This window comes from Natrix helvetica, assembly GCF_964273705.1.
Source record: "Natrix helvetica genome assembly, chromosome: 5".
Lineage (NCBI taxonomy): Eukaryota > Metazoa > Chordata > Lepidosauria > Squamata > Natricidae > Natrix > Natrix helvetica.
Genome location: NC_138551.1, coordinates 79,581,545 through 79,595,441, shown reverse-complemented (window position 1 = coordinate 79,595,441; position 13,897 = coordinate 79,581,545). Strand labels below are relative to the sequence as shown.

Genomic DNA, 13,897 nt, shown 5'->3' with positions numbered 1-13,897 from the left:
TTGGAGACCCCTGCAATACACAAAACTGGGTCTCATATCAGATACTTCTAAGATAAATGTTTCACAGATGAGAATACTTTGCAAGCAAATTGGGACCCACAGAGATCCTTTCGAGACATTTGCTGACCTTGTGGAAACTGAGCACACAATCTCTCTCATGTTCCTTTGTACATTGATAATTGAACTGGACACCATTCTTCAACCATTGCAATGGGTGCTCAGAATTGAATATTTATTCAGCAAATTCAACTATAAAGCATTAAGACAAAGGACTTTCCATTTCCCACATCAAAACATCTTTTGATTTATATGTTACCAGTAGATAACCAATTGGAAAAAAAAGACTTCCTGCGGTGACATCACTTGCATGAGGGCGAAGAAATAGTACCTCTACTAGCTTTGCTCGAGTTTCTGTGGTGAAGATCCTGAAAAGGGACGAGTTGAAAATAAACTCATTCACATGCAGAGTTGTTGCTTATAGGTCATGGTTCCAAGTAATACACCCATAATAAAGAGAATTCTGCGGCAAGTAGATTCCTCAAAGAACTTGGATATATCATATTGGCACAGACTGGTATAAACCAACTGAATATTTCTGCAGTTTTCACCTATTTAAACCACTTCTATGGAAATTGCTTTCTATTTATTATATCCATTCTGATACTTTGTTCACTTCATTTAAAAATAAATACTTAAAGACAAGATCTAGCTAGGTGGCAGAATTCAATTGACCGATTCTGAATCTGAAATTTCCCAGGAAAAAGGAAAAACCTAAGCTTGATCTGGAAGATGAAAACTACTTTCTGGAACAAATCAAGGACAAACCCCTCTTGCGTTGTTGCTAAATAAACCATATCCAATGAGCCAAGCTTAATTCAAAATGTAATCAGCATTCCTACAATTATTGCAATAAAAGTCAAATTAAAGGACACTAATGGAAATCTTTATCTCCAGGCTTTGTAGGATTTTCAGTAATACCTCAACTGGCTGCTAAGGTCAAGATGTTTCTTGCCTTGGCCCCTTTATATACCCTTCAGGATACGAAAAGTGTGCTATTGCAACTCACACGTTTGCCAGAGTCGTTGTTGAAGGTAAGCCTGTAAGCCTTTTATTTTCCTGGGGAGGGTTGTTAGTATTCTGGGAGAATAGAGCACTAGGGGAGGGATCGAAAAAGGCAAGGTGGCACCTGCAAGTACTATAGGTCATGGTTCCAAGTAATACACCCATAATAAAGAGAATTGTGAGGCAAGTAGATTCCTCGAAGAACTTGGATATATCATATTGGCACAGACTGGTATAAACCAACTCTGAATATTCCTGCAGTTTTCACCTATTTAAAAGTAAAAGTTTTCCCCTCTTCCCCAAACAATCGGTCCCATGGTCCAATTATTGTATTTTCCAGTTGCATGGTAACTTCACTTTTCCTCTCTCCGGCCACCTGTGGCAATGTCCTTGGTTCCCAGGAGAAAGTATTTTGTTTTGGCTACAACCCCATCTATCTCTATATCCCACTCCCTATCCCTCAGCTCCAGTGCGGCAACACTGAAGCTCAGAAAATGGTTCAGGCCAGCTTCAGGGTTGACATTGTATGTGATTTGAGTCCTACCCTTTTATATATTCATAGATGGCATAAGCACATAGAAAGGGGAAGGACTCAATTTATGGATATGGTGTCCATCCTGATTGCTTTTATATACCCTGTGTGGGTGGGTGGGTTGCTTACTTATGTGTTCTTTAGGTAAGAATTTATGTAAAACTGTACTGAAATAGAAGCTGTGGTGGACAAGGTGGAGTTTATTTTAATCGTTATTTATATATCAAATTGGAGACTGCTCAATGTATTCAGACAGTGCTTTCAAAATAATGCTATAGTGCAGGGGTATAAAACTCAAGGCCCGTGAGCCACATCTGACCCTCAGGGTGCTTAGATCTGACCCATGGAGCTGCCCTGGAAACAATAAAGGAGCGGCCTGTGCTGCCTCTGCCAGCAAAAATGGAGTTTGGGAGGAGAAATGTTTTCCTTTTTGCATTTGAGCATGCAAGAAGGAACAGGAAAGGAGAAAGGGAAAGAGGAACGATTTAAAAAATGGAAGGGAAGATGGGAAGAGACCAATGAAGGAAAAAAGAAAGATGGGAAGGAAGAAGAAAGGAGAATGAAGAGGGAAAGAATAAAAGGAATGAATGAATGAATGAATGAATGAATGAAGGAAGGAAGGAAGGAAGGAAGGAAGGAAGGAAGGAGATTATAATGAGAGTGAGTGAAGGTCTGAGGGAAGTCCTCCCTTAGCACTTAGCCACCATAGATGACCCCACACAAATGACGTTGAGCTGGCCCTGCCACATGGCTCTGCTCCCCCCCCCCACCTCCGGCTCAAACACAACCCTATGCGGCCCTCAATGAAATTGAGTTTTACACCCCTGCTATAGTGTGAAACAATCAGCAGAAACAAATTGAGAAAATGAATGTACACAGCACTCCTGAATTAACACAACACACTGATCTTAGAAATATGTGTAATTAATATTCAAAATGTGAACTGTGTTTGTGATGGATGTACAGCTTATATTTGGTACAAAAGAATTCTGCTTGCTGAGCCCCGAACTGAGAGCACTGCTGGCCCAAATGTGCAGTTACCAACCATTAAGCATGATCTGCAAGCAAGGTCTTTTTCTGGTTGGTGGTTTCAGTGAGAGAAGTCTGAATGTGGTAAGTACAAAAGGAATATAATACTTAACATTCAGCAATTCCTATGTTCTTTTTCCTACCTGGCAGCCCCAAGATGTGTGAGGAATACAACTTTTGGAATCCATCAGTGTTGCCTAACACATCTGGAGGGTGTTAAATTGGGGAGGTTCAGTATTAGTTCATAGAAGCTATAAGTCTTGTTGTGTGGTTTGTAGATGTTGTTATTGTACAAGAAAACCCTTTGCATTACCTAGATTTGTGAGAAAATTTGACCTTGCAATTCCCATGTGCATCATGGGATCTAAAACAGATCTCAGCTAACCAATTGATGCACTGTGGGCAGGAGGCACAAGGGAAGGCATGTGACATTATGCATAATATGAGGTCATTGTTCAAAGGATTGCGCAACCATTGCGCAATTTGCATTGTTTGCATGATGACCTCATGACACACATGACACAGTGGTCACTTACTGTGGGGAAGGCACGCAGCTGGATAACTTCAGGCATCTATGATCTATGCATGTCAGTGTTTGCGTCTAGCTTGTCCAATAGGATGCTTTTACTGACTTCTCATGTGGCCATACTGCTACAGAAGTCAATGGCAGCATTGAAGTTGCTGTCTATAACTATCTCAATGAAAGATTTCTCTGTGGAATGAAATGAATTCTCAATAATTCACCATTCTCTTACAGAGTCGGGTTGATGTGTATCTATCACGATATCCAGATTATACCTCTGTGAAAACTATAGCCCATTGGAGTCAGGTACAGTAACTGCAAGTGAAAGGAAAGTATTTCAATATATCTCCCTTTGATGATAGTGTGGTAGTGTTTTGCTTGATTGGAAGACACCAGCTTGATCCACAACTAGAATTTGGTGGACCAGGACTTCCAACCAAGTAGAATATTAGGATTATGAACATGTTCTGGAGTGGCATTTCTCAGTCTTGGCAGTTTAAGTTGGTTGGACTTCAAATCCTGGAATTCTCTCAGCCAGAATTGGAAGGTTGGGAAAATTCTGGGAATTGAAGTCCAGAGAGCTTAAAGCTGCCAAGGTTGTGAAACATTGCTCTAGTGGACATTTTTGTAAGATCCCAGAATTTTGAGGATCACCATTTGCCAGTTCGGTGTTAGCTGGAGACTGAGAAACCGGTACATTGAGAGTTGTAGTCTCACCTTAGGCACCAACGTTGGCTAGGTGACTTTGGGTCAATGACTCTCTGTCACTACAATCATTTCATAGGGTGGTTGTTTTGGGGAAAAAAAATATGCTTATGACCTTGAAAATATGTGTGTGTATCAGAATAGATAAATATACGTAAGCATGGTATAGCTTTACACGTTTTCACATAAAAGAGAAACAGATTAAAATAAAAATATTAGATTGTTGCAAGGAATTATTTCACCAATTTTACCATAACCACCTACTGAATCCCAAAATACAATATATCTCCAAAGTGATCAATCCACACAATTTGGAATGGATTTGGAATGATAAAAAAAGAGTAAAGAGCAATAGATGGATAATCTCTTTTTTGATGTCCCTAATTCTTCTGTGAGTTCAGTGATGACCTTTTTGTGAATGATTTCTCTTTGTTTCTCTCCCCCGCTTTTTGTTTTATTACTCTGCCCTATAAATTTTTGGAGCCCTCCCACACGTGGGTGGATTGCAGTCAGCATTACTGCATGCTCGATGCGCACACAATTTTGTTCCACGCGCATGTGCTGTTGCCCATAAATAGGTCTGTGCATGCACAGAACATTAAAAAATGGGGAAAAAACATGCCACGCCAACCCGGGGAGCCAGTTTGGCAGGCCTGCCAGTTCCGGCGACCCAGGCTGGCAAACCACAACCAGTTCGGCTGAACCGGTCTGAATTGGTAGGAACCCACCTCTATCCCACAAGACATTGATTGGTTGACTTAATTGTTATTTCAATAGTAACCACAAAAGGGAGCTAATTTTTATCAGAAGACTACTAAAGAGTTAACACTTCTTAAAAAGATCTTATTTGCTGATTTCCACATAATTTATAAAGCCTCTATCGGCCTACTTCCTATGAAATATAAATGGTGCCCACCAATTTTTAGATAGGCTTTGTTTTTTTACATATTTTAACATATATGCTTTTAAATTTTAAATTATTTTTCCAAATGTATTTTTACAAGCTTTTTCTCTTTTTATACTTTTTAAAAACTTTATATATATATATATATATATATATATATATATATATATATATATATATATATATATATATATATATATATATATATATATATATATATATATATATATATATATATATATATATATATATATAAAGACTCTTCTATTTCTTAAGGAATTATAAACAGGGACATAAGAGAAAAAAAACAATGTCTATTTCTTGTGGCGTTATATACAAACTACAGAGTGAAATTTTGCATGAAGAAAAACAAAGAGTCTAACTACAATGTTACATGAAGAAAAAGTGAAAACTTTCGAAGCAGGTCAAACTATTATAACTTCAGACACTCCCACACAATAATGAAGATGACAAACATGACAAACTCCTATTAAAACCAGAAGTGTCTATCCCAATAGAGCACAGGAAGGAAGGAAGGAAGGAAGGAAGGAAGGAAAGAAAGAAGGAAAGAAGGAAAGAAGGAAGGGGAAGGACAAGGTCAATGGCAGTTCGACACACAAAGAACAAAAAAAGTCTGAGAAGGCAGCCCCCTGCTCTCTCTGGAACTGATCCCAGGAAGGAAACATACAGACATGAAAGCTAAGACGTTGTCAAATGTACAATATCGTACAATAAAATGTACAATAGGGCAAGTACAATATTGTAGCCAATACTGGAATTTGGTGGGAGGGGCTCCCTGATTGGAATACACAACAAGTAGGATATAAATTATTCAAAAGGAACAGATCCAAAAAATGGGGGGAGGGGGGATGTTGCATTGTATGTAAGGAATTGATATACCTTCACAGAAATACACAATACTAAGGATATAAGCCTTCTTAAAAATATTAAAGTAAATATCAGAGGAAAAAGAAATGATTTTGCTACAGGTATGTACTACAGGTCACCCAACAAACCAAAGGACTTTTTGATAACTAGTTAGCTGTGCAGGAAACACACTGCAGTAATAATGGAGGACTTTAACTAACCTGACATCAACTGGGAAGCAAAGTCTGCAGAGAGTGGGAGATCAAACAGGTTCCTGATTTGCCTAGTTGACAACTTTGTCATACAAAGGGTAGAGAGAGAAACTAGAGGGACAGCTTCACTGGACTTATTTCATACATTGCATGAAGCATAGGGATTGCAATGGTTGAGGGAGTAGAAAGGACAGGAACTTTAGGGGAGAGTGAACATGTCATACTTGAATTCACCACAATGAAACCCTAGGTCGCCCCGAGTCCCTTGGTGGAGAGGGAGCGGCCTATAAATTGGATTAATAATAATAATAAAATAAATTGAACCAAGTCAGAATTGAAGAGATTTGACTTCAACAATCTGAGAGATTAAGAAGGATTCCATGGATGGAAATCCTGAAAGGAAAAACAGTTCAAAATGCTTATGAAACTTTGAAAAATGAGATAATGTAGGCCCAAGAAAAAAATAATACCACAGGAAAAACCACCACCACAACAAAAGAAACCAGATGAGACTAGCGTGATTGTACAAAAATCTCTCTGACAAATTGAGGGACAAAAGGTCAACTATATAAAATGGAAAGAGGAACATATAACTAAAATAGAATACCAGCAAATAGCCCAAATCTGCAAAGAGGGTGTCAGGAAAGCTAAAGCTAAAATCATGGAAAAGATAATCAAATGAAGAATTTGGGAGCACCTAGAAATGAACGTGATTAGTAGAAACCAGCATGGGTTTATTAAAACAGATCTTGCCAGACAAATCTTATTACTTCATTGATAAAGTGACTAAATTAGTGGACCAGTGAAATGTTGTGGCCGTTGTGTACTCTTCAGTAAGGTATTTGACAAAGTAGCCTACAGCTTAATACTTGGTAAAGTAGAACAATGTGGGATAGACAGTATCATCATAAGATGAATTCGCAATTGGCAACAGCAACCAGTGCGTAGTCCTCAGTGAAACTACATCTACATGGAGGGAAGCATGCAACTGAGTACCTTGAGATTTTGCCTTGGGATCAGTGCTGTTCAGAATCTTCATAAATGATCAAGATGAGGGGATAGAATGGGAATGCATGAAATTTGCAGATGGCATCAAGGTGGGGGAAACACTATGGAAAATAAATTCAAGATTCAGAAAGATCTTGACAGACATGAGACATGAGACATGAGGCCTATCCAAAAAGATGCAGTTCCTTGGTGAGAAAAGTAAGGTCTTGCACTTAGGGCGGAAAAACCAAAAATATAGGTACTGAATTGATAATACTTGGCTCAACACTAGTAACTGTGAGAGAGATCTAGATGTCCTAGTGGATCACCATTTAAGTATGAGTCAGCAATATATCACAGCTGCAAAAAAAGAAGAAGAAAGAATACCATCCTGGAGTGCATCAACAGATGGATAGCATCAAGATGAGAAGAAATGCTAATACCTCTTTATACTGCACTAGTGAGGCCACAATTAGAATACTATGTACAGTTTGTACTTAGTTTTGCACAAACCTTTATTGTGGTCAGTACAATACAAAAAAAGAAGCTGAGACCTTATAAAATAAGCAAAGAAGAGCAAACAAAGATGATAAATTGTATGATGAATGGTGGAGGGAACTAGCTATGTCTAGCCTATCAAAGAGAAGGATTGAAGGGACATCATAGCTGTGTTCTAATACTTGAAGGGCTGTAATAAAGAAGAGGGCATTGACTTATTTTCCAAAGCCCCAGAGGGCAGGACAAGAAGTAATAGGTGGAAAGAGAAATCCAGCCTAGAAGTAAGAATACATTTTCTGACAATGAGAATATTACTCAATAGAATAGCTTGTCCCTCAAATGTGTGAGAACCCCATCACTGGAAGTTTAAGGTTTCCTGCCTTATCTTGAGGATGGGTTGGACTAGAAGACTTCTGACATCCCGTCTGGCCCTGTGGTTCTGTCTTTTGTGTTCTATTTTTGAAGGATGTCCTTCTCCTAGATACCCATATTTTCCTTGGAGACATTACACGGGACATCTGATCTGGACCAATTTGCACATTGAGTCCAGCAGCAGTGTTCTGGTCCCTGATACACATAAGCACTCTTTCACCCATTGCATTATTAAAGGTAAAAATAACACAATTAAAAAAAAAACTAAATCAAGAACTCTCTGAGATTCACAACCTTTCACTCATTGGAATTTAAATCTAATTAAACATTCTGCCATGTAAAAAGACCTATGACCTATACCTGTGGGTGTATGGTGAGGTAGGTCAAAGATTATTACTAAGATAATATACAACAAATCTAAGGTTGAACATGTAAGCATCCCTGTTTCTCTCATCAATTGTCATTAGTACAAAAGTTATGGTTTTGGAGTGCAAGTTTATGTTCTGTTGAAAGGTCTGTATAAATATCCAAACATTGTTTTCTTTTGTTTTCTAGACATCTCGCTCAGGTCAATTTGCATATTATGATTATGGCTCAAAGAACAAAGATATATACAACCAGGTAGGAATTTAATGGATTTTGGATATAATTGTGAAGTAGAATTGTTGAAAAACCCCTTTCAGGATATAGATATTAGTCCATTTAAAGGTTAGGGTTAGGGTCATCACATTCTCTGACGGCTTATAAAACAAACTGGGAAATATACAACAGAAAAACAGGGAATTAAAAGTCATGTGTGGAAGGGAAAAATATTAAATATATAATGAATAATCATATTAATTGCATTTGATTACTCTACTGATTTTAGTTTCAATTACAATGGATCAGCTTTTTTGTTTTGGCTTTATTATCAATTTTAGCTTTTGTTTTTGATTAATTCATTTAGACTTAGATTTAGAAAGTAAAGGAAAATAAAGTGAAGTGAAACAAAATGGAAATTGTGCTCAGCTGTACTATGGAAAAAGGATAAGGGCTCAGCTCATAATGTATTTGTACATCAATATACCACATCAGTCCATTGCTATAAATGTTCACTGTACTGGAAGAATACTTCACCAAACTTTGCTGATCTTAGTTTGCTAACCAGGATTAATGTGGGTTGTTATGGTAAGCAACAAGGAAATCCACAAGTCAAATAAACAAATAATTAAAATATATTTACATACTGCATCCAAGGAGCCACAAAAAGTTGAAGTTGACTTAAGGGAATAGATGAATAATAAACAGATATCTATTGGACTGAATTTTTAATCAATTAATTTTCTTTCTCATCTTGTTTTTTTAAAACCGAGTCTCCGCATTAATTTAACATATCAATGACCATGAATTAAAGTGCATGTGAAGATATTGTCTTGTTGATTACTATGTTATTTATTTTTTCTCAGACAATTCCTCCGTGCAACATAGAAGCATTAAAAACTAATTTAATTACCATGAATTTAAATATATGTGAATGATTACTTCATTATTCAATTTTTTCCCACAGACAACTCCTCCTCTGTATGACATTGAAGCAATCACCATCCCAATAGCCTTGTGGAGTGGAGGTCAGCACTGGGTTTCCCAATCCTCTGAGATTGCACAATTGCAACATTGAATTACTAATCTCATTCACGAGAAGAAGTTTCCTGAGTGGAACCACTGGGATTTCATTTGGGGTCTTGATGCTCCTTCCTGCTTGTATAGAGAAATACTTATTTTGGTGGCAACGATGTAGGATTGGGAGATTAGCAGGGTAGGTTATGGTAGCCAAAACGCAGAAGTCTGGTAGCATTTTTTATGACCAGAAATTTTATTATATTTTATCAGCTTTGGTGAACTATAACTGACTTCATCAGGTGCACAAAGTGACTACATTTTGTGGGATTTAAATCAGGAAAGGGAAATAGAGGGAAAGACAGGTTGTTTATGCAGCTATGGGTTCCATGTGAGGCAAATGGCAAATATATTATCAGTTTAGTCTTTAAAGCCCATTGTGTTTGTTGATACCTTCAGAGATAGCCTGGAATCATGTTGCTCTAATATGAGATTTCTTAATGTGATTTCCATTTTAAACACAGATATCATATAAAAATGCTTAATACAGCATGAGATCAAGGATTTGGGGACATGTATGGGAGAATTTCTATAGGTAAATTTCCTTGCACTATCAAAGCAGCTCTTTGACTTTCTCTTTATCCTCTCAAGTGGTGATTGGAATATTTATTATTAAGTTGGTTGCACAGACAAGCAAATTTTAGACTGGGTGTGGCATTGTCCAAACTGTTGCCGATTGTGAAAATTAACCTGAAGCTACAGGAGAGAAGGAGGAGGAGAAGGAGAGGAAGAGGAAGAGGAGGAGGAAGAGGAGGAGGAGGAGGAGGAGGAGGAGGAGGAAGAAGAAGAAGAAGAAGAAGAAGAAGAAGAAGAAGAAGAAGAAGAAGAAGAAGAAGAAGAAGAAGAAGAAGAAGCAGCAAAAAAGAGTGGGACATCCTTATCCTAAAATAGTATTTTGGGATATAAATTCCAGAACTTGAAAGGAGTTGAAAAATGTAAGAAAAACCTAAGAACAACCACATTAGATTATGTGGCTTAATCTGAAGAGGGCATATCAGGCCAACCAGGTAATAGAGATGGTTTTAATAATTGAATTGAGATAGTTGAAAATCTGTAGGCAGCACTTCGACTGGTGCACAATGGATGGGACAATGGTGGCTATGCTGGAAGAGGACTGAGAATCCCAAAGCAGTTGAGTGCCCAGTGCTAGGGTAGGTGGGGACCAGTTTGCTCGTAGTGTCGTTTTTTGCCTCCGGAGCCTTCAGGGAAGCCTCCGGAGGGCGAAAAATGGCCTCAAAAGAAGGCCGAAGTCAGCTGGCCAGTGCATGCATGCCTCGTGTGTCCTGACAAATGGCTCTGCATGCCACCACGGCTCCCATTCATCATCATGGGTCTAGACTCTTCTTAAAGACATCCAGTGATGGAGCTCCAACAATTTCTGGGCTACGCTGAAAGCTCTTCTCTTTTATGGGCTGTCTATTTTAATGAGATATGCAGCTGGTGCCACTTTGTATCTCATGAACAGCTGGAGGCTATTGCCAGTACCAATTTGATATTCTAATAAGTTCTGCTTATCAAGAGGGAATGTCTCCTGAGTGTAACGCCTCTTGGGGAAATACATGTGGGCCAGACGCCAGACCTTTTCAGTAATAGTTCTTCAGTAATAGTTCTGCTTCTGGAGATTCAAGTTTGCTGAGAACAGCATAAACAGGCATTTTGCTACATTAAATTGTGAGCACTAAACATTTAGGGATGAGATTAAAGCAAAAGTAATGAATTAAATAAGACTCAGGAATGGAAAATTACAGTTTATACTTAAGGAACACGTTGAATAGAAATGACGCAGCGCATAAGATAGATGTCTACATTCTTTAAAGTATCAGAAATCCTGTATTTTTCTTCCACAGAATTCCCACTGTTACACAACACCACTCTAGGACCAACGCTATACTAAGGTTCTATCATTTACACCTATCTATAATACCAGGCCTGTCTAACTGGCGGCCTGAGGGTTGGATACATCACACGCAGGCCACACTCGCCCCAGCTCTGCAAAGGCACAAAACAATTTGATACATCAAGTTTGACACCCGTGATATTGACGGTACTATAGTATACATTTCGTGAATTCCAATTAGGCATCCCTTTTTATTTATATTCGTTTTAATCAAAATCTTTCTCTGACATCAACTTTACACACTGCTATCCTCCATTCGTCTTCCTCCTCCTGTTGGGCTTGAAGCTTGTCTAGCCTTACTTTATGTAGGCTTAAAGCCTGAGAGTTTTATACAGAGAAACACAGAACCCAGAGAAAAGTGGTATTATATTTCCTCACTGTGAGAAACATATTTAGCATTACAAACACAGTGATATGCTTCAATTTTTTGAGAAAATGCTTTCAATTATCTCTCAAATATCTATAGAATATTATAGTATTCATTTCATGAATCTAATTAGGCATGTCTTTTATTTATATTCATATTTAAGTAATCAACTGTTCTTTAATTATTGATTATCCATCTCATTTTATTCTCACGTTCCTTTCTTGAGATTTTCCTTTACCATTCTGTACAACAGGGCTGTCCAACCTGCGGCCCGTAGGTTGGATACGTCATGCTCTGGCCACACCCATACCCAGTTTAGCGAAGGGGAAAAAGTCCAGATATGTGACGCTGCCGTGACACTGCGAGTTTGACACCCCTGCTGTACAAAAATATTCAAATCTAGCCTTCATGTAAAAAAAAATCACAAAAAAGGAAATTCGGCCACCTCTCATCAAACACACTTGCGCAAAGTTGTTAAAATAATTAGAAAGTTATTCAGAGATAATTTTTTTCCATGTGTGACTAGAAAACCACCATCCAAATGAATGTATATATATTGCACCACTAATATGACGAAAATGCAATAACAGCTGTCTGGATCTAAACACAATAGCATTTATATCAATAATAATGCACCAGATAAATCCTTATCCTGTATTCATTTTTTTTTGTTCCTATTGTGGGAAGCCACCCCTCTCCTAGAAGAATGAAATATTTTGAGGAATATTTAAAAAGGCGGAATAGTATATTTCTCTAAATGAGAAATGGAGAAACATGTCTTTTGGGGGGCAGGAAACAGATTCCATCTTTCTCAATAGCCCCCAAGCAGAAACTGAGGGGGCCACCTTTTACAAATGCAGATTTGGTAATCCATTCAAGACAGGGTATTTTGAAACAAAAGCCAGAATAGTAGGATTAAAAGAGCCCAGAGCAGTCCAACTTCAACCAAACCTGGAAGCTCAGACAAACACCTAAGTTTTGCATTTCCCCTTTTGCATATAGAGCCAACTATGACCCCTACATAACCCTTACATCAGTGGTGGGTTTCAAAAATTTTCGCTACTGGTTCGGTGGGTATGGCTAGGTGGGGGGGGTCATGTGACTGAGTGGGCATGGCCAACTTGACATCACTCACACCCATGCCCATGCCCTCTCAGTCGCATGACTCCCCCCCCACCAAGCCATTCCCACAGGAAAAGGTAGGAATTTTTTTGGGATGTCTACCTATCCACCCCTGCCTTCCTGATGCCAGTCACCCTTGTTTCCTCTCCTTTAGTGGCTCTGGCCCTAGCCCTGCTTCCACCCCCCACAACTGCCTCTTTATTCAGGCTGCTTACCTTCTGCAGCAGCTGGTTCAGATTCCAGAAGGCAAGCTGACCAGAGTTTTCGGCGGCCCCCAGCCAGCCACGAGTACTGGGAAGTGGCTGGCAGGCAAAAAAGCCTCCTCTTTGAGAGCCACTTTGCAAAGTAGTAGGGTGAGTGAGTGGTAACCGGGCAGGCAGGATGAGCGAGTGGCATTTGGGTGGGCGGGGCGAGCAAGCGGCAACAGGGGGACTGGTTCAGAGGCATGGCCAGCCAGCCATCGCTACCGATTCGCCAAACTCGGCCAAATTTCCGTCACGGGTTCAAACGAACTGGTGTGAACCAGTTGAATGCCACCTCTGCCTTACATGACCCCATAGGAATTTGACAATAACTAATAGAAGACTTGTTCTTGCACAGGAACAGATAGTTCAAATACAAAACTCAAAGAAGGTTTAAAAAGCCCTCACTCTCGACTCCATTTTGTTAACTGCCCACAACAACAAACCCATGTGGTTCTTCTTCATCAATAAACCATCTTCCCAATCAGCCTCCATATTTCCAGTATATTTCTCCCAGCTTGGATATTTCTTTTCACACCCTATTCCATTTTCTTGTCCAAGGTGGTTCCGCTGAATGTGTAGAAGTAAAATCCTCTGAGAAGCAGATGCTACTGTAAATATGTAGACATTTCTATTTTAATGTAAAGAGCCCCATTAAAGATAATTGCAATGAAAACTTCTTTTAAGACCAAACCCAAACTATAAATTGCTTTTCTAAATCCTGTCAAAATGAAGTACATAGATTAATATTATAGAGGGTGGTTTATAATTAAGTCAACCTATGAAATATGGCACATGTGAAAAAGGTGGGACTGAATCCAATACATGTACCATTTGTTAAATAAAAGTTGCAGACTCATTTTTAGTCTTGATTAACAAGAAGACACAGCAAAACCTATCTTCAAATCACTTTTATATAGCA

At 38.7% G+C, this 13,897-nt stretch overlaps 1 pseudogene across 1 annotated transcript; it reads left to right on the top strand.

The window, feature by feature from the left end:
- Window positions 1-2,548: 2,548 nt before the first annotated feature.
- Window positions 2,549-13,557, top strand: LOC309392667 (lipase member M-like; annotated as a pseudogene). The gene is made up of 6 exons: window positions 2,549-2,707; window positions 3,381-3,452; window positions 8,247-8,312; window positions 9,238-9,464; window positions 12,888-13,086; window positions 13,537-13,557. The product of its transcript is annotated as a lipase member M-like (transcript).
- Window positions 13,558-13,897: the final 340 nt, after the last annotated feature.